General features: G+C 36.6%; 1 protein-coding gene and 2 pseudogenes across 5 annotated transcripts in view; all 3 read left to right on the plus strand.

Moving 5' to 3' along the window:
• Window positions 1-19,131, plus strand: part of LOC126087670 (uncharacterized) — a 332,855-nt gene extending 313,724 nt beyond the window's left edge. For 2 of the 5 annotated variants that reach the window (XR_007519815.1, XR_007519818.1), the window contains 9 exons: window positions 6,981-7,111; window positions 7,730-7,864; window positions 9,049-9,172; window positions 9,339-9,535; window positions 12,851-12,914; window positions 15,021-15,107; window positions 16,405-16,543; window positions 17,665-17,778; window positions 18,488-19,131. The gene's annotated coding sequence lies outside the window, so the exon portion shown is untranslated. Of the gene's footprint in view, window positions 1-6,980; window positions 7,112-7,729; window positions 7,865-9,048; window positions 9,173-9,338; window positions 9,536-12,850; window positions 12,915-15,020; window positions 15,108-16,404; window positions 16,544-16,894; window positions 17,021-17,664; window positions 17,779-18,487 lie in introns of all 5 variants that reach the window. The other 3 variants (XR_007519816.1, XR_007519819.1, XR_007519817.1) reach the window with 3 other exon arrangements.
• On the plus strand, window positions 7,341-7,423 carry LOC126057397 (uncharacterized; annotated as a pseudogene).
• LOC126057399 (uncharacterized) lies at window positions 8,084-8,165 on the plus strand (annotated as a pseudogene).
• Window positions 19,132-20,253: the final 1,122 nt, after the last annotated feature.

Consider the following 20,253-nt stretch of genomic DNA (forward strand, 5'->3'; position numbering starts at 1 on the left):
CCTCTCCTGTTTTTCTTTTATCAGTCTGTCCAGTGGTTTATTGATTTTGTTAATCTTTTCAAAGAACCAGCTTTTGGTGTAGCTAACTCTTTCAATTGTTTTTCTGTCCTCTATTACATTTAATTCTGCTGTAATTTTTATTATTTGCTTTCTTCTGGTGTCTGATGGTTTGTTTTGTTGCTCTCTTTCTGTTTGTTCAATTTGTATGTATAATACCTTGATTTTGGCCCTTTCTTCTTTTTGGACGTGTGCACTTATTGCTGTAAATTGACCTCTGAGCACTGCTTTCATCGTGTCCCAAAGGCTCTGATAGGAAGCGTATTCAATTCTTATTTGATTCGGTGAAATTCGTATTCGTACTTAATTTCTTCTGTAGGCCAGTAGTTTTTGAGCAAGGTGTTCAGTTTCTGTACATTTGATTTCTTTTCCCTGTTTTTTTTTTCTGTTACTGCTTTCTAGTTTTATGGCTTTATAGTCAGAGAAGACGTTTTGTAATATTTTGATGTTTTGGATTCTGTTAAAGCTTGTTTTATGACCTAATATGTGGTCTGTTCTAGAGAGTGTTCCATGCATATTGGAAAAGGAATACTCTCTGTTGTTGGGGGACGTGTTCTGTATATGTCTATGAGGTCAAGTTGGTTAATTGTGGCATTTGCATCTTCCGTGTTTTTACTGAGCATCTTTCTAGATGATTTGTCTTTCATTGAAAGTGGTGTGCTGAAGTCTCCTACTATTTTGTGGAGCTTTCTGTCTCGCTTTAGAATGCTGCTAGAGTTTGTTTTATGTATCCTGTAGCCCTGTCATTGGGTGCATAAATATTTACTATGGTAATATTCTCCTGGTATATTGTCCCTTTGATCATTATATAGTGTCCTTCCTTATCCTTTGTGGTGAATTTAACTTTAAAGCCTGTTTTGTTAGAAATTAGTATTACCACTCCTGCTCTTTTTTGATTGTTGTTTGTTTGATATATTTTTTTCCATCCTTCAGGTTTTAGTTCGTGTTGTTAAGTCTTAGGTGTGTCTCTGAGTCGAAGGTTTGTCTCTGCTAGGCAGCATATAGACGTATCTTTTTTTTTTTTATCCGTTCCGCAACTCTCTACATCTTTATTGGTGCATTTAGTCCATTTATGTTCAGCATGATTATGGATGGGTATAAGTTTAGTGCTGTTGTTTTCATGTGCTTTCTTGTGTGTTGTTGACAGTTTCTTTTTTCCTCTTAACTTTTTGTGCTGAGTAGTTTTTTTTATGTATTGTCTTTTCCTCTTATTCGTGCTTGTTGATTTTGTTTCTGCTGAGTCTCTATTTTTTCTTGAATTTTATTTTGATGAGAAGGATTGTTAATCTCTTTTGTGTTTACATTGTTTACCCCTATTTTTCTAAGTTTAAACTAAACTTCTGTCTCCCTATATTGCCTTTTCTTACTTTCCATATGAAAGATCTATGACTACGTTATTTAGTCCCTCTTTATTGATTTAATGTTGTCATCTTTTACATAATATCTCTTTTCCAGGTTTTGACTTTTTTTTATCTTGATTCATTTTTGTGATTTCCTTATCAGGGCTGATATCTGGTTGCTCTCTCACGTATTCTAGTTTTGTGTTGTTATCTGATGTTACTGATTTTCTAACCAGAGGAGTTCCTTTAGTATTTCTTGTAGCTTTGGTTTGGTTTTTGCAAATTCCCTAAACACCCGGCTATCTGGAAATGTCCTAATTTCGCCTTCATTTTTTAAAATAATTTTTACTGTGCTTTAAGTGAAAGTTTACAAATCAAGTCAGTCTCTCACCGAACTACATACTCCCAGTTACTCTCCCCGCAATGAGACAGCCTGCTCCCTCCTTCCAGTCTCTCTTTTTGTGACCATTTTGTCAGTTTCTAACCAGCTCTACCCTCTCATCTCCCCTCCAGACAGAAGATGCTAACATAGTCTCAGGAGTCCATCTGATGCACGTAGCTCACTCCTCATCTGCATCTCTTTCCAACCCATTGTCCAGTCCAATCCTTGTCTGACGAGTTGGTTTCAGGAATGGTTCCTGTCCTGGGCCAACAGAAGGTTTGGGGACCGTGACTGCTGGGGTCCTTCTAGTCTCAGTCAGACCATTAAGTCTGGTCTTCTTTTGAGAATTTGGGGTCTGCATCCCACTGTTCTGTTCCCTCAGGGGTTCTCTGTTGTTTCCTGTCACGGCAGTCATTGGTTGTGGCTGGACACCATCTACTTCTTCTGGTCTCAGACTGATGTAGTTTCTGGTTTATGTGGCTCTTTCTGTCTCTTAGGCTCGTAATTACCTTGTGTCCTTGGTGTTCTTCATTCTCCTTTGATCCAGGTGCATTGAGACTTACTGATGCATCTTAGATGGCTGCTTGCTAGCATTTAAGACCCCAGACACCACTCTCCAAATTGGGATGCAGAATGTTTTCTTAATAGATTTTATTTTGCCAGTTGACTTAGATGTCCCCCAAAACCATGGTCCCCAAACCTCTGCCCCTGGTTCACTGGCCTTAGAAGCATTCAGTTTATTCAGGAAACTTGTTTGCTTTTGGTTTAGTCCGGTTATGGTGACCTCCCCTGTATTGAGTGTTGTCCTTCCCCTCACCCAAAGTAGTTCTTATGTGCTATCTAAATAGTAAATACCCCTCTCCCACCTTCCCTCCCTCCCTCTCGTAACCACAAAAGAATGTGTTCTTCTCAGTTTAAACTCTTTCTCAAGATGTTATCATAGTGGCCTTATACAATATTTGTCCTTTTGCAACTGACTGATTTCACTCAGCATAATGACTTCCAGGTTTCTCCATGCTGGAAATGCTTCACAGATTCTTCACTGTTTTTTATAGATGCGTAATATTCCATTGTGTGAATATACCATAATTTATTTATCCATTCATCCGTTGATGGGCACCTTGGTTGCTTCCATCTTTTTGCTATTGTAAACAGTGCTGCAGTAAACATGCACTTCACTGAAGAAGACATACGTGAGGAAATGCTCTCAATCATTAGCCATTAGAGAAATGCAAATTAAAACTACAAGGAGATTCCATCTCACTCCAACAAGGCTGGTATTAATCCAAAACACAGAAAATAATAAATGTTGGAGAGGCTGTGGAGATATTGGAACACTTATACACTGCAGGTGGGAATGTAAAATGGTATAGCCATTTTGGAAATTAATTTGGTGCTTCCTTAAAATGCTAGAAATAGAACTACCATACGATCCAGCAGTCATCTTTATATTTGGGAGACACTTTTCCTGGATGTATGATTCTTGGCTGGTAATTTTTTTCCTTCAAGGTTTGGTATATGTTATCCTATTGCCTTCTTACCTGCGTGGTTTCAACAGAGTAGTCCGAGCTCATTCTTATTGACTCCCCTTTGTAGGTGAGTTTTTGTTTATCCCTAGCCTTAAAATTCTCCCTTTATCTTTGGTTTTGGCAAGTTTGATTATAATATGTCTTGGTGACTTTCTTTGGGATCTACTTTGTACTGGATTCAATGAGGATCTTGGGTAAATATGTTCACACCTTTCACAATATCAGGGAAGTTTTCTGCCAACAAATCTTCAACAATTCTCTTTGTTTTTATTGTTATCCCTCCCTGTTCTGGTACTGCAGTCACTCATAGGTTATTTCTCTTGGTAAAGTCCTGCATAATTCTTAGTTCTTCTTCAGTTTGTAAAATTCTTTTACCTGATTTTTCTTCGAATGTATTGTTTTCAAGTGTTTTATCTTCAATCTCACTAATTCTGACTTTCATTTCCTCAATTCTGCCCCTTTGACTTTCTATTGAGTTGTCTAATTCTGTAATTTTATTTGTTAATCTTCTGAATTTCTGATTGCTCTCTCTCTGTGGATTCTTGCAGCCTATTAAATGTTTCATTATGCTTCTTAATAACCTTAATTTCCTCAACTGCTTTTTCTGTGTGTTCCTTGGGTTGTTCTGCATTTTTCTTCACCTGCTCCCTGATCTCCTGAGTTCTGTATATTAACATTTTCTATTCTGCATCTGATAATTCCAGGAATACGTCTTCATCTAGAAGATTCTTTGTTTTCGGAATTTATTGAAGGGATCATGGTCTGCTGCTTTATGCGATTTGATATCGACTCTTTTCTCCAAGCCATCTATAATTTATTATATTAATGTATTTTATGTTTGTTTACTGTGCCCTAGCTTCCCACTTTGTTTTGTTTTTACATAGCCAAATAGGCTAACTTGATTATTGGAGCCTTTGAAGCTGTATTGTCCTGTCACCAGATGGCTAGAGCTGTGACCAGGTATATAAGCCTAGGAGACCATTCACTTTTCTTGTGTGGATTCAGCTCATGTGTCCAGGTAGTTGGTCACCTAGTGTGTGGTGTAGTCTCTCATCTACGGTCTTAGAGGAGCAGTGGTGATTGATGCAGGCATAGGTTTCTGTTTGCAGCAGGGGGTCACACTCTGAGCAAGGTAGATAGCTGACAACCTTCCCCAAAGTGTCTATTGGTAAGGCACATCCCTTTATTCTAGAGCACACAGGCGGATGGGCTCTGCAGCTATACCACAGGCACCCAATGCTTTTAAGTTTAAGGATTGGAAGACACCACTTATCCTTGATTCCCGGTCATGGGTTGCTCAGTGGCATGGGTGGAGCCGCTTGTTCTGAGGACCCTGTTGTGGGTAGGTGAGGACCCTGCTTAATAGGGAGAGTGGTGTGAAATGTCAAAAGCCTGCCTTTCCACCGCACGGTTGCAACAGTTAAAGTCAGACCTCAGGCACGCATACCCTTGAAAGGTAACAAGAGCCTATCTGCTGAAATGGGGCCACATGTGTCCATGCAGGGGTGAAAGGCATTCACAGTCTGTGAACCACTTGTGCATGGACAGGAGCCACTTCTGCCCTGCGTTCCTAGTTTAGGGGAGCCAGCAAAGTACTTTCTCCCATTTATTAATTTGTTAATTTTTCAAGGCCGGGAGAATGTCCCAGGGTGCACAGCAGGACCTATGTCAGGCCCAAGGAAATCATCTGTCACTTAAGCTGGCTCAGGGCAGAGGGAGGAGGGGTCCGATAGATGGGAGAGAGTCCTTTCAAAAGGGGAGCTATTGATTCCACACGGTAAATTAGAGGAAATTACTTGTGCTGCGAGAGCTGTTTCTCGCAGGTTCCAGAGATGTGAGAAAATTCTGTGCTGCTGGCTCTCTGTGGCTATAGAGACCGTGTCCTGAATGCTGTCACCAGCCCTGTTGTGGTTGTGCTAGGGGGTTGGGGCTGCGTCACTTTTGATCCTTCTTTCATGAAGTAACCATGTCCCAAACGCTACCACCAGCCCCACCGTGGTCATGCCAGGGGATCAGGGCTGTGCCACTTTGCTTGCCTTCTTCCACTGAAGTACCCGCACCTGGAACGCTATCGCCAACCCCGCTGTGGCCACGCCAGGGGATTGGGGCTGAAAGGCACCAGTTCCAGAGTCATGTCTGGCAACTCCTTGATGGTTCTGCACCATCTCTCCTTCCACCTGCCACTCAGTCTGATTTTTAAACTCTGTCTTTGATGTTCAGGGTCCGTAGCTTGTTACATATATAATCGATTCAGTTGTTTTGGGGGGGTGTTTCTTGTAAGATGGACCACCAGAAGCACCTGACTTCTCCACCATCTTGGACCCGCCTCCCCAATTTTTGTTTTTTTAATGTGAATTTCTCTGGCTGTTTCATATGTTGCTTTTGTTTGTTTAATGTGAGATAACTTTCTTTTTTCCACTTTTTTTCTCTCTGTGCTTCAGTTTGGTTATATTCTTTGACCTGTCTTCAGGTTCATTAATTGTGTTTTCTCTTGTGCTATGAACCCATCTGATAAATTCTTAATTTTGGTACTGTATTTTACAGTTATTGAATATCTACTTGATTCTTTAAAAAATAGATTCTGCTTATCTGTTGATATCCTGTGTCGTTTCATCCTCGTTGTGAATCTTCCATTTTCTTTAATGTATTAATTATAGTGATTTTGAAGTCTTCCCTACTAATACCAGTATCTGGATCATGTCTGTATGTGCTTTTACAGCTTGACTTTTATTTACTTCCTCCAGGTTGTTTTGATCTAATAATTTGTTACTGTATGCCAGACATTGTAGGGGGTACTTTGTAGATATTTTGTATTATGTTATCTTTCTCTAAAGACTATTGAATTTTGTTTTGACTGGAAATTAAATTTCTAGCAGATCACCTTAATTCTGATGAAGATTGAATTTAGCCTTTGTTTGACAGATTTATTTCAGTTTTGACCTCACTCCTAGGGTTTAGCCTACAGCGTGATGTATATCCCTAGGCCGTAGCTTTTTTATTTTTTTTTTGTATTTTAGCAAAACATACATCAACTCAACAATCCTACATGTGCAATTTAGTGACATTGGTTACATTGTTCAAGTTTGTTACCTTTCTTGATATCCTTTTCTGAATTGTTTCATCATCATCAACACAAGTTCCCTGCCCCCTAAGCTTTCTACCTAACCTTTGCTGTTGTCAATTTGATCTCATATAGATAATGTTTTAAAAGAACAGAATGCTCAGGGTAGTAATTCTTTTCTAATTATTTTATAGTTTGGTTTAAAGATGACTTTAGTGGATAGTTTCAATTTAAGGTTTAAAGAATTCATCAAGGCAATAGTTTGGGGGTTGTGGTTGCATATGGTTTTAATGGGAAATCCTAGATGTAATGGATTTTGTAGAGGAGGAGATTCTGGGGAAACTTTTAGAAAAAGGTGTTAGGGAAAAATGACTTTTTCTATAATATACTGCTCCAAGGAGAGAGCTTAATTGTTCTTGTCGTACAGGTGTGTTGTTGAAGCTAACACGAAGATGTTGTTTTGAACATCATTAGACACATCTTAGTAGAACAATAATTTAGTATATTTTATATGTAGGTACTTTAGTGAACTCTTCCATCTTGTGACTGGTGACCATAAAAAGGAATGTGTATATTTCTCGTCTTTCCATATATTTACTCTCTTCTCATAGGTCGACGTGGTCCAACCACTGGATTTCCTGTGAAAGAGTTATCTACCTTCCCTGAAGACATGAGTTGAAGGAGAGTTTCAGGAATAAGTCTGTCATCCCACGCTCAAGAGCCAGGGGGAGTTCTCACGTCAGTAAGCATTTTGTCCATAAGATACTGACTTTCCTCTTAGGGAATGATGTAATGTTCCAGTGACAGTAAGACTCTGGCTTTGCTATCAGCCATGGGACCTGAGCCACTGACTGGGATGCCTGGACCCCATGACTGAATAGTGTGAGTCAGTGGGTCTCAGGGTGATACAGTCCTGCGTGGTCATTGTCTGCCACTTTTATCAGGTCTAGGTCCCCTTTATGAAAATGCTTAGATCGATGATGACTAAAATTATGGATCTCCTTGGAATCTGAACAAAATGAGTGACAGAATCACTTCTGTGAAGCTGAGGTCCAGCATGGACACCCACCCTGAATAAAATATGTGGAGGGGCACTTTGAGTTTGGTAAGCTCAGTGCTACCAGCAAGGACTGTGTTATTTGACAGCTAACATGCTTGTGTGTATTAGAGAAATTATATTAAAAAAAAAAAAAAGATTGTGAATATCCATTTTATGGGTTAAATGTTAACTGTGAGCTCTGGGCTGGCAGCATACATACTGTATATTTTATATGCCAGTGTATTAGTGAGCTCTATAAAGTTCCTGCTTGGCTAAGATCCATATTTCTCATCTTTCCCAAATTTTATTCTCTTTGTACAGGTGGTCATGGTCCAAACAGAGATTTTCATATGAGTTATTTAATTCCCTCAAGACATGGCATGAAGGACACCATTATAAATGACATAAATATGTCATTCATTCCATCCTCAAGAGCCAGTGGGAACTCTTATGATGGTAAGTATTTTGTCCTGAACATACTGACATACTCTTGTAATATTATAATGACAGTAAGACTCTGGACATGCTATCAGCTGTGAGTCCTTGCTCATTGACTGTGATGCCTGGTTCCCATGACTGAGTGGTATGAGTCAGTGAGTCCCAGGGTGACGTACCCTGAGTGTTCAGCATCTTGCCACTTTTCTCAGGCTCTGCATCTTTTTTATAAACATGCCTGAATCAATATTGACTAAAATAATGGCTCTTCTTGGAATCTGAACAAAATTAGTGATAAGATCACCTTGCAAAACTGAGGTTTAGCATGGAGACCCACTCTGAGTAAAACACGTGGTGGGGCATGTTCACTTTGGTCAGCTAAATGCTAGAAACAAGGACTCCGCCAGCTGCTTTCATGTGTTCATGTGTTAGAGACTTAAAATTGTGGAGAACTCGGTAAATATCCAGTTTGGGGCTGCATGGCAACTCTGAGTGCTGATCAGGCATCTTAGATACACTTGTAGTGAATGAGCACTGGAGAATCAGCAGTGAGATGTACAGGAATTGACTGCACCTACGTTTGAGTCATTGACGCATGTTTCTTAGGTCAGAATATCCTTGCTGACAGTCAGTTTATAGTAGGCTGTTAGATAGTCAAATTTAAAGAAATTCCAAACTTTGCTTTTTTATTTCTCTATTAAGTGAAATAATATACAGAAATTGATAGTGATTACTATCAGATATCTTGATAGCATTTTCTCATTTTCTTACTATCTGAGTCACGTGTATTGGGACTTTTTTTTTTCCTTTTATCAATGTAGTAATTTCAAGATGTTTGTCCACTAGCTTCCAGTAGATTCTGCATTATATATTTTTATTTGTGAAATTACTAAATTTTTTAAATTTGGGTTTTTTTGTGGGTTGCATTAGTTCACTTTATATGTTCTCAATAGGTTTCATTTGCCATTAAATAAAAAATCATAGCTAAAATAAATGTTGCTGGGTACAACATGTTGGAAAATCTTCTGAAGTATTAGAAAAAATCATTTTATAATTTGCTGTTCTGAGGAATGAGACCAATTTTTCTTGTCATAGAGTCAGTCAGGTCAGTATATGTGGCATAATCCTTGGATACTTCTATCACTTTGTATTTCATTAGGAGTTTTTGGTTCTCAAATTCCCTAACTCTGCCCTGTGCTTTGTAGAATGTAAGTCATATGAAGGCCTCGAAGGAAAATTTTGGTATATGGGATTCTGGCTGCCACAGCAACGAAGTCACTGGGTACCAGCTACCTTCTCTGGGAAGGAATAAATGGATGCATTCCAGTGGTAACATCTCAATTTTTAATGTATTTATTTTCCTGAGTTGTTTTAATGTTTTTTATTAAACTAATTATGAATGTAATTGGTTTGTGGAAGTATCTTTTTATATAAACAAGATGAGGCATTAAAATGATGGTGGGTCATTGGAGGCTTATGTTTCTTTCGTTTTCAGGACTTTTGCCTGTTGTCTTCTGGACGGCCTCACATAAAAGAATCGGACATGGAGAGTGCTTTGAGGAAATTCCTAAACAGTGTGGAAGTGGATTGTTTGTATCCGTTGACTGGAGAATTTGCCTGAATGCAACTGAGTCCTCAGCAGTTTGGCCTGGTTAATGTCAGCCTGACAGGAAGATGGAGAAGTTACTCATGGTAAGAGGGCTCAATGTTCCCGGAACACTCTAGCTGCACAATAGTTAGTATACATGTGTTGGTCCTACCTGAGCTGATTTGATCATACTGAGTGGAATCAGATGTGGTATAATCCTGTATATTTTTAACTTAACTAATAAAAGGAACATACGATGTCAATGACTCATCAACTAGAGAATATAAATGAAGAGGTAGAAATTATAAAAAAGAACCGAATAGCAAGTGTAGAGGTGAAAATAATACAAATTAAATGGAAAAGTTAGAGATATTTGCCAGCAGATTTGAGATGGCAGAATAAACTATCAGTAAACATGAAGGTTTGTCATTGTTAGCTGCCATCAAGTCAGCCCTCAACGCGTGGCAACCTCATGTGTTACACAGTAGAATTCTTTCTGTAATCTTTATGAAAGCGACCCCCATGCTTTTCTTCCTTGGACTCTCTGCTTAGGTTTGAACTGCCAACCTTTTGGTTAGCAGCCCGTAACAAACTGCTTTTGCTACCCAGCTCCTCAACATGAAAGTAGACTTATAGAAATTATCTACAGAATGAAAAAATAATTAAGAGTTTCAGAGGCCTGTGTCTCTGCCAGTATAATTACAGTGAGAGACCTACTAGAGGATAAAAATAGAGAGGAGAAATAAGAAATATATTTGAAGAAATACTGATTGGAAGTTTGAAAATTTGACAAAACCTTAATCTATATAACTAAAAAGTTCAACAAACTCTAAGGAGGTTATGCAGAAAGAGACTCACATCTATGTTGAAAGACATATAAAATCTCATATAAAAAGTTAGTATTAATCTAGAGTATACTGTGATATATTAAGATGAATTTTGTAAGCCCTAGAATCACTACAAAGAATGCAACTCAAAAATAGTAAAAGAACCACAAAATAATTAAAATAGCATGCTAGAAAAATATATATAAAACAAAAGATGGCAGTTAATGGGGAAAAAAGAACAAAAAAGGTATAAGACTTATAGAAAACATAGGAAAATGGAAGACATAAATCCAACGATATCAGCAGTTACATTAGATGTAAATGGATTAACCACTCTAGTCAAAAGGCAGAGACCCTGAGACTGCACAGATATACAGGCTTACACACGTACTACAACTGTATGCTATCTACAAAACAGACACTTTAGATTAAAAGACACAAATAGGTTTAAGTGGAAGAATGTTTAAAAACTATACCATACAAACAATAACCTAGAAAGTGCTGGAGTGGCTATACTGATATCAGAGAAAATAGACTTTATGGTAAAAAATAAATTAGCTAGAGATAAAGAATATGACATACTGATAGAAGGATTGATTCATCTGGAATATATAACAATTGTAAACATATACATACCTAATGACAGTACCCCAAAATATATAAAGCAAAAACTGACATAATCAAGGAAATACATAATTAAACAATAGTAGCTTGAGACTTCAATGCCCTCTTCTTAATAATTGATAGAATAATTAAACAAAAAATAAGTGAGGTTATAGAAGCCTTGAGCAATTTGATCAACCAACTTGACCTGATATATTTAGAACACTATCCAAAAACAGCAGAATACAAGTTATTTTCAAGCACATGTAGAAAATTCTCTAGGCTAGACCATACGTTAGGCTATAAAAACAGTCTCAATAACTCAGAAAGAGTGAAATCATGCAGAGCATGTTCTGTGACCATTACTCATTGCCATCGAGTCAAATTTTACTCATAGAGACCCTATAGGACAGAGTAGAACTGTCCCATAGAGTTTCCAAGGCTGCAACCTTTACAGAAACAGACTACCCACGTCTTTCTGTTGGGGAGTGGTTGGGGGTTAGAACCGCCTTCCTTTCAGTTAGCAGCCAAGCATTTATCCACTGCACCACCAGGGCTCCAGTATTTCCTGAGATAAATTGAAATATTATATCTACACAAAAACCTATGATCGAATGTCTATAACAGTTTTATTCATAATTGCCAAAAAATTTAAAGCAACCAAGTTGTCCTTCAAGGATGAATGGATAAACTGTGGTACAGTTATACAATGGAGTACATACCATATTTTTACACAAATAACGTGTGCCTTCTATGTTTGTTTTCTAACCATGCCCTCCCACCTTGAGGTACTAATTTTTTTTTCCCTACAAAAATGTGAAAAATAAAATTGTCAAAGCTGCGCTTAGGAAAATACTTTGCATGGTAGAGGGTGTCGTTAGCAAACAAAAGTGGAAGGCATGTGTTATTTGCATAAAAATATAGTAATGATAAAAAGAAATGAGCTCTCAAGGTATGAAGATGTGAAGGAGCCTTGAATCTATATTGCTAAGTGAAAAAATGCCAGTCTGAAAAAGCTACATAATGTATGATTCCTACTACATGACATCTTGGGAACGGCAAAAATCTACAGACAGTAAAAATTATCGTTGGTTGTGAGGAGTACAGGGGAGGGTGATTGGGATGAATATATAAATGTAGGGCATTTTCAGGGCCCCAACACTAAGTACAGTGAAACTGTAACTGCTGTGTAATTTTTCTGGGAACCAAAAACTTCTAAAGAAATATAAAGTATATTTAAAACATACAGGATGGAAATATTTTTATTGTTTGTTTTTTAAGTATTTTATTTTAATTTTGGTAAAAATATATACAGCATAACCCATTCCCATTCAACAGTTTCTAGACATAACAATCAGTGACATTAGTTATGTTCTTCACATTATATCAACATTCTTTTTATTTCTGTTCTAGTTGTTTCACTCCCATTGATTTCAATTCCATGCCCCACAAGCTTTTCATCTGTGCTTTAGAATATTTACTGTCTACATAGTCTTATATAGATAATTTTTTAAAAAGGACACAATACTCAAGGTGGTCAGTGTTTACTTTTTGAGTTAAACTGTTTCTTAGTTTAAAGATAACTTCAGGTAATAATTTTGATTCAAGACTTAAAGAGTAGCTTAGGCTAATAGTCCGGGAGACTCCTCCAGCCTCAATATGTTCGGTAAGTCTGGCTTCTCTAAGAACTTAAAGTTCTGTTCCACATTTTCTTTTTACTCTTTTAATAAAACCTTTTGATGAACATAAATATTTAATTTTTATAGGTCCCAGTTATCTATTTTGTTTTCTGATGCTCATTCATTGGTTGTTGTGTTTGATAACCTATCATTGAAAAAAAAAATTAGGTCCCATAGCTTTGTTCCTATATTATCTTCCAAGAACTGTATGGTTTTATGTTTACATTTAATATTTAGGTCCTTGATCCATTTTGAGTTAGTTTTTGTGTGTGGCATGACTTAATGGCTCTTGCTGCATTTTTCTGTTTAGCCAGCTCCATTTGTTGAAGAGGCTGTTCCTTCACCATTGAATGAACGTTACACTTCTGTTGAAGGTAAGTTGTCCATAGATGTGTGAATTTACTTCTGGGTTTGCAGTTCTGTTCCTTTGGTCCATGTGTCTGTCATTAAACCAGTACCAGGCTGTCTTGATTACTGTAACTATATAGTATGTTTTGAAATTGGATGTGTGGGGACTCCTACTTTTTTCTTCTTCAAAATTGCTTTGCCTACTTAGGGTCTTTTGTCTTTTCACATAAAATTGATTACTAGTATTTTTTTCATTTCTGTAAAACATGCTGTTGTAACTTGATCAGGATTGTGTTGTATCTATAGATGCCTTTGGATAATATTAACATCTTGACTATGTTAAGTCTTCCAATCCATGAGCACAGAGTATCTTTCCATCCATTTAGGTCTTCCTTAGCCTCTTTCAGAAGTGTTTTATTATAATTTTCATTGTATAAGTCTTTCACATCTCTGGGTAAATTTATTCCTAGATATTTTATTCTCTTAGATGCTGTTGTAAATGGAGTTTTCTTAATCTCCTTTTTATATTTCCCATTACCAATATACAGAAACTACACACAAAAATCAGTAGACCAAAAAAAAAAAACCAAGAGGGTGGTTTTTTTTGGTCTACTGATTTTTGTGTGTTGATGTTGTATTCTGCAACTTTGCTGAATTCCTCTATTAGCTCTAGAAGCTTTCAGGTAGATTCTTTGGAATTTTCTTTACATAGGATCATGTCATCTGAAAATAGAGATAGCTTTACCTCTTCCTTTCTGGTTTGAATACCTTTTATTTCTTTTCCTTGCTGTATTACTTTGGCTTATACTCCCAATACAATATTGAATAAGAGTGGTGAGAGCAGGCATCCTTCTGTTGTTTATGTTTTGAAGGGGAAGGTTCTCAGTCTTCCTCCACTGAGTGTAATGTTGACTGTTCACTTTTCACAAATGCCCTTAATGGAAAATATTTTATTTTTGCCAATAAAAGGGTTATACCAAGCCTCATATTTAAAAATTCGTAAAATTACCTTGTTTTAGTTTATTCATGTGTAAATTTATCCATTCTTTCTAGATGTGCCAAAGTTGCTAATATGACACTTTGTAAATATAGTTTTGTTAAAATTAGCAGAATAAGGAAATGATATTTGGTAAAGTAACTTTTTTAAACCATCTCTTCATTATGCACATTTCCATTTTAATTTATTGGACTGTACGATGACATAAAAGAAATTATGAAAAATAGGCAAAATAAATCTTTGAGTTTTTTTAATTGTTCTTGTTTTTAATATATTCTCCCAAGGTATAAATTTGTAAATACCTTCTAAAATGTAATGATATATGCTGTCTTGTGCAAAAGATACATGAATCAGATGGTTAGTCAACATTTTTGAGCTGCACAGGTATTTGCATTATTTGTATTTGTTTACTGGTGTTAGAACTAGAAAAAAAAAGCAAGGAAAAGTTTTGTACTGTCATGTTCTCTTATATTAAAAAAATTCATATTCTAGTCATTTTAATGTCTACTTGAATTATGCATCCTATTAAGATAATAGACAAAACAAGTAATTTGTAGCTACATTGGAATTGCTTATATTGTATTTTTAAAAATAGTATCTTCTAGAAATAAAAGTGTTTGACCCCCACATATTTGGATACATTCACTGAATATTTGATGAGGAAAAGAGAAAGTGGCAATGGAATGGTTTTGTGTCAGTGTGTTTATATTTAGAAAAATCAGCTTAATAACAGTTTCTTCCATGGATAAATGAAGCCTACTTTTTTCATAGTATCAAAGCCAAGTCTTTATTTTATAGGATCTAGACCTTCATATGTACTGATTTTATACCAACATGTTTTTCATCACTTGTGATCATTCTATTACTATATATAGAATTGAGACAATTTTATTTCTTGGTCTAATTTTTGGTATCATCTAATTGGATTGTTCTCAGAGGTTGATAAAGAGTATGTTTGTATTTTCAAAAAAATCATATTCTGGCTATTCCATTAAATTTGCCCTTTAATTGACATTCTTAAGTAAATAATGAAAAATATAAGTTATTTTCTAGATATTTTGAAGTGCCATTGTTTTTATATGATATAGAAATAGCAAAAAAGAATTTTAATATTAACTTTTATCTGTAATTCCAGGATATGTTCGCCCTCCTGTAGAAATAGCTGTGGAATTATTAGACTTCTGATGTACCTGTTTATTGGATTGTTGGGTAAATATGAGAAGTAAGTGATAAGAAAAATATCTCACTGTATCCATATTTAGAAGCAAACCAGATTACAGCCAGTGTTCTGTATATACAGGTTATCTCCCACTGTTTTTAATTGTAAACACGATGTTCCTTATTTGCAAAACCCTGGTTTTCTAGATGCCTGTATCTGCTAAGATACGTGATAAGAAACCAAACTAGTGGAATTACTAATTCAGTAATAATTTTTTTTCTTAGGTATCGTTTGCAAAAACTAGGTTTTCTAGATGCCCTGATCATCTGCTAATAATAAGAAACCAAATTAGTGGAATTACAAATTCAGTAATTTTTTTCCCCTAACATATGCATTAAGTAAATAGTGTCAGAAACAAAGAAGGAAACAAAATTTGTGACGTATCTTCTTTGGCATTCAATCTACTGTGATATGTTGATCTAAAGTGTATGTAGAAAGTCCTAAGACCTCAGAAATACCTCAGAAGTGCCTCAACCTTCCCCAGCATTCCATGGCTGCATTTTGAGAACTGCTGGTTTAATGGTTTGTCTCCAGAAGTTGGCCTAACATAGGGTAAAGGAACCTCAGTGTGGATATTCAGTTGCCTGATGTGGGTTTCTTCTTGTCTTATTTCTCCATGAGAGCCTTAGGGGGCCGGGGAGTAGTAAAGAGGTTTATTGTAGGTAAAAGTTCTGAGTACTGTCCGTATCAGCATCAGGAGCACTATTTTCTTCTCCCTTCCCCACTGGAGTCACTTACTCATTTTTTCGCCCATGAATACACGTAGGAAAACTGTACAGACTTAATAAATAAATACTCTTTATGTATGTATGTATTTATTAAGCAAGGGGGATGATTTTGGCAAGGCTCATTAGAAGATGTTAATACTGGTACACAGATCGTTTTTCTGAGCAACAAGGCATTATCATTCATGCTTAGAATATAGCACATGAATTAGCATTTTTATGACTTCGAGCATCTATCCTAAAATAACTTATGACCAAATATGATAACTAATGTCCTGAAAGAAATTAACAAGTACCAAGTATTGACACTGAAAGAACATATAATTTGAAGTATAAAATGCAGATATTGCAATTTGGGGTTAAAAAAAAGTGTAAGGGAAGAGATTGTAGAAGCCAAAAAGATGTTGGTACTAGAAAGTCATAGCTATAGGTTCAAACGCCATCAAGTAGAATTAATGGAACCTCTAATTAGAGAATGGCAAGAACTAAATCTCCAGCTTCCTGCTGTTTCGGCTGTGCCATCTTTGTGTGTCTCATCTTGCTTTCTTTCGTCTTTTTTTTTTTTTTCCTGTCAGGGGATGATAGATCCTAGAAAGGAAGAGAAATCCTTGATATTCTTACCTTTACAGTGCCAGCCTCAGAGAACGAGTAACACCCTGCTTCTTAGACAGTAGTTCTCCATTCCGACCTGTGGTCTCTTGGACATCCTTGCAGGTATGACTGTTGGACAGGAATTTCCACATTTATAGGAAAAGATCTAGGATGAACAGGTGTTGATAGGTCATTCTTAAGCTTTATGACATTGGGTTGCAGCTAAATAGCATTGAGAGTCCATCTCAGAGCCCTTTGAGAGTGGACAGAGTAATTCAGAGTTAAGCTGTGGAGTCATAACGCATCTTCCAGAATTTGGAGTCTTTCCTCAGCAATCTCATTTTAAAGCTGAGTTTTCACTCTGTAAGACCATTTACTCATTATTTCTCAGCTCCTTATTAGTATGATTGATTTATCAATGGACTTTTAATTTTTCGTGGCCAGACATTTTTCAATTCATTTTTTGTGACACAGCATCTTGTGGGTTGCCTAGCATGGAGTGTTGTTGTTAGTTACCGTGGAGTTGGCTGTGACTCGTGGTGACCCCATTTACAACAGAATGAAATACTGCCCAGTCCTGCACCACCTTCATGATTATTGGTATGTTTGAGTTTATGGTTGTCACTGTATATTTTAAATGTCTTCCAAACTTGAAGGTTCATCTTTTAGCACTATATCAGAAAATTCTCTGTTGTGATCCATAGAGTTTTCATTGGCTAATTTTTGGAAGTAGATTGCCAGACGTTTCTTCCCAGTCTGTCTTAGTCTGGAAGCTCTATTGAAACCTGCCCACCATGTGAGATCCTGATGGTATTTGAAATACCTGTGACATAGCTTCCAGCATCATGGCAACACACAAGCCACCGCAATATGACAAACTGACAGATGAGAGGTGATGGCATATAATAGGTTCTCAAACTTTTTTGGAGAATAGATATATGAGTAGATCATTTGAATGGTTTTGTGGATAACCTGGCCAACTAAGTGGCAAAAGATAAGTATTAAGAAACATAGTTTTTAATGGGATTCAGGCGACACAGTGTGGAGACGCACATTACATGCAGTCTGCTGGTCCTAAAACGTATAGAGCCATGGAGCAGTTAGCTGTAGTTAGGGAGCTGCTTAACTAGCAAGGGGGGCATCTTCTCCGTGAAATCAGCATGAAGGAGCAAGAAGTGAATTTCCAACTTTCAGTTGTATTGCCTGTTCCATCAGAAGTTGTGTTTCTCAATTTTTCCCCTCAGATTGCTTCCTGGAAAGTGTTCTAGAGATGAGTGATGCCAGTAAATCCCTGAAACGATACTGCTCAGAAAAAAGGCTGCTTCACATACCTGTTGTCCAAGGGCCACCCTTTGAAGGTGAGGTTTTAGTTAGAATAGTCCTTGCTTTCTGAGAGAGATCATGCCCGGGTAGAATATTAAATGTTAATCTACTGAAGACTGATGACATTTGGTTGCATTCTAATTAACTCCAAGCATTGCATTGCATAATGAGTTAAAGAGCTGTAGCTTTTCTTATATAGCTTCAGAGCTTTTCTGCATCTCAGCTGGTGCATTTGTCGTTAATATAAAGGATCCACTTAACTTTCCTTTATTCACCTGATGAACTGAGCTAGGTCCTTCATGCCTGGATCCATTGTGTTGCTGGAGAATTGTTGCACGCATGAGATACATGTAGGCTCTTGTACCTGTTAGATGGCAAGACTAGCAAATGGTTTTGTCTGAAATAATTGATCAAATGAATGAATGACTTAGAACTTTAAGGAGCCGAAAACAGAGGGGAAGAGAAAAACACAAAATATGACGTGGTTGGACACATCCATCACTTTTAGAACAGCAAAAAACAGCAGTACTCTCTGGCATCCTTGATGTTAGGAGATTTTATAGTTATTTTTCTGGCGATGACATTGACTCCACTGCTGGAAATGAAGCTTTTTCTGTTTCCCATGGGGAGATTTTTTTTCCAGTACATGTAGTAGAAAAGTGCCCATTGGTTTCATAGCCCCGTGATGGGGTCCTTAGCAAATGTATTCCTCGCTTTTACCAGTTGCCCACTGTGTCTTTGCAGGTGATGACCACACAGTAGTGTTGGATTTGTTCCAGCTGGTGGCATTACTTCTACCACCAGCTTCACCAAAACAACGATACAGTCTTCCTAATGCATGGAAACTCCTCTCTTTCCTGTGTTGCAGCGGACACCTCCTGCAGATAAGAAATGCTTAACTGAGAAATGCTCATGTTGGGATATCATCGAGGAGACTTTAATTTGGGCATGGTGACTGTTTCCCTTGCTGCCACTTCACTCAATCCAAGGAGCCTCAGTAGAGGAAACATTATTGCACAAGCAGCTCAAAATGATGGAATTGCAAGGGCTTCATCTGAGTGCTCCCATAAATATATATTTATAATTTTCATTTTCCATATGGTAGATTTACAAAATAGGATATATTAAATACAAACTCTGCAAGATTTTTTTCAAAAATTCAAAACGTATCTAAATATATAAAATATAAATTCAGTGCCCTTCTCTCTCCCAATTCTATCCTCATTGTTTTCCTCTATTAAGGGAGTCGTGTGCATTCTTTTAGTGAGCATATGCGCGCGCACACACACACGCTATTTTTTTGTGGGGGTTTGGAAGTAGGGCCATATTGTACACATCCTTCCTCAGCCTCTTTCATTAACAGTTTTTTTAGTGGCCATTTTCTATTTCAGTACTTCACATCTGTGTCATTTGTTGAATGACTGCATGACTGTTTTGTAGATGAAATATAATTAAATGTTTTAAGCATTTCTCATTCATAGAGATTTATGTTAGCACCAAATTTCTGTGCGGTGAATCTCCCTATATATAAATAATTTTTCATTTGTCTATTATCTCGTAATAAATTACTTAATAGTTTAGTTACTAGGATTAATGATATGCACACTTCAAATTTTGAAATTATTTCAAGATTTTCTTAAAAATGTGGTAATAACTTTATCTTCAAACAGCAATGAATGAGATTGCCAGCTTTCTCACAACCTCACAGATAATGGATTTTATGTATATTTTAAATCTTTGCTAATGTGACATCCCAAACTATTGTCTTAGATTGTATTTCTTTTGTTTTTATTCAGTTTGTTCATTTTTTCATAGGTTTAGTAGCCATCTGTATTTTTTAAGTTCCTCTTTATGTCCAAATTTGGGGGTGGAGGAAAGTTTTAGTCTCTTTCTGATTTGGAAAATAAGCTTTGGATTGTCAGGCATTAGAGATAATTTTTACCCACTTTTTAACTTTGTTTTTTGTTATAAGAATGTTTATAATTGTTATATGTTCAAGTATAACCATGTTTGCTTTTATAGTTTCTGAGTTTCATGTCATTTTTGGAAAGATATTTATACTGAACCCATAAAACTCTTACATATGTTGACTTACAATTCTTTTGTGTGCTTTTTTTTTAATTCAAGTTCTTAACTCATGAGGAGTTTCTTTGTTTTGAAATCTTAAAATTGCCAAGTTATTTGCTATTACTTGCCATTATTTGGCAATAATCGCCCACTTATCTGTGATGCCATCTTGCTCACTGTGCTGTATTTTCATCTGTGCCTGGCTCCATTTTGTTGTGTGGATCTGTGTGTCTTTTCTTCTGCCTTCTGTTTTATGTGTCTTCTTGTTGGAAGAAATTACAGTTCAAACTGCAATTTCACCAACTTTAATAAATTTATTTAGGTGAGAATTGGTATTTAATAATATTAAGTCTTCCTACCCAAGGACAAGGTATGTCTTTCTTTTTATCCAATAATTTTAATTACTGTTAATATTTTCATTGTTGCGGCGAGGGTAGTTCCTT

Source organism: Elephas maximus, chromosome 13 (genome assembly GCF_024166365.1).
Source record: "Elephas maximus indicus isolate mEleMax1 chromosome 13, mEleMax1 primary haplotype, whole genome shotgun sequence".
NCBI lineage: Eukaryota > Metazoa > Chordata > Mammalia > Proboscidea > Elephantidae > Elephas > Elephas maximus.